Source organism: Perognathus longimembris, chromosome 20 (assembly GCF_023159225.1).
Source record: "Perognathus longimembris pacificus isolate PPM17 chromosome 20, ASM2315922v1, whole genome shotgun sequence".
NCBI classification, from domain to species: domain Eukaryota; kingdom Metazoa; phylum Chordata; class Mammalia; order Rodentia; family Heteromyidae; genus Perognathus; species Perognathus longimembris.
This window is the reverse complement of record NC_063180.1, coordinates 10676895-10678493: the sequence shown is the minus strand read 5'-3', so window position 1 is coordinate 10678493 and position 1599 is coordinate 10676895.

Below are 1599 nucleotides of genomic sequence, written 5' to 3'. Positions count from 1 at the left end.
TTCTTCTGCCAGTCATTTGGTAATAAGTAGTATTGACTAGCACATTCATAGTAAATTTCTTAAAATCTATGACATCTTTCCTATGCATTATTTTTTTTCAAATTGTTCTTTTGTCCTTTGGTGATTTCTCCAATTTTAAGGGTTTCATGGGTAAATTCGAACACTCATTCTGAAAAACTGGATCTTTGTCATGCTCTATAAATTCAAGAGTTAATTGATCATAGAGCTACCCATTTCTATTTGTTAGGATGATAGGCAGTATTGAAGGAATTAATTAATGACATCAAATATCATGACAATTTAATCAGTAATGTGGGGATAAATGATAGTAGACTTTGTCATATTTTCAATAATATTTATGTCTTATTGAAACCCTTGATGATGTTATTTGGATCCATTTAAATTTCATCAAATTTCCCAAGTAATATAGAATATTTGAAGTTCTTAAATGTCAACATGGTGGCTGGTTTGTAATCATTAGTTGATAAGAATAAAATTCAACAAATAACCTTGAAGCTAGGGCCTGGACTCATGGTTTCCTGCTTGCTAGGCCCCTTAACCCACACTACTAGCCACTTTAAACTTTGTTATTTTTAGAGTAGAAGAGAGTATTTTAGAGTAGAATCCCAAAGTTTTTCCCAGCCTAGGAAAATAATATTCTGATCAATGGCATGAACATAGCTGCAATTATAGGCATGAAACACATACACACACACACACACAGATACACACACAAACACACACATACATACACAATTGGGAGCTATTCCTGAGCTCCATTTTGTTCAAGTATAGCACTCAACCACTTAAGCCACAGTACCAATTCCAGGTCTTTCCGTCAAAAATTTGAGATAAGAGTCTCAGGGACTTTTTTGCCCAGACTGGCTTCGAACCACAATCTTCAGATCTCAGTCTCATGAATAGACAGAATTATACGAATTACTCGGCAGGACCCAGCTTAAACATATTTTTATGAAGAGGCAGATACTGGATTTTTCTTTTTTCCCCCTTCTTTCTTGGCTACTGGAAATGTTGATGTGGTCATTTACTGTTGCAGCCTTTTGTGGAGTGGCATTAACATTCTGGTTCCATTTTGAGTTTTCTTTTTTTTTGCTTGAGAGCAGATGTCAGTTTCATATGGGCTGAGGATATCATCCAATCTGTTCTTCAAATATAAATGTAATTACTGGTCAATAGCCCTGGATAACTTACACATCTGTTGGAATTGTGAAGGTTTTATTAATTATTGTGACTCAGAGTAATTTTCCATTTGGATGGCCATTTGGATTGCTGAGATTTACTTTGGGTAAGATAACCATATTCCCAACCACAGTTCTTGAATAGATGTGAATGGTCCCAGCCAGGAGCCCTATTTAGGAAGTTCAGCTATAATAAAGGGATTTTTTTTCTCCAAGAACAGTTTTGTGCATCTTTGTGAAAAGCAAAAATCTAAAGCTTAAGTTTTAGATGGTTGAAATGTAGGTAATATTTTTCTTAAGTTATCAGGGAAGTTGAAGTTATTAAATTCAATGTCATGCAGTATAATAATACTACAGAGAATGCTGAAGCTTTTGCCTAGATGTTATTTGCTATTTCCTA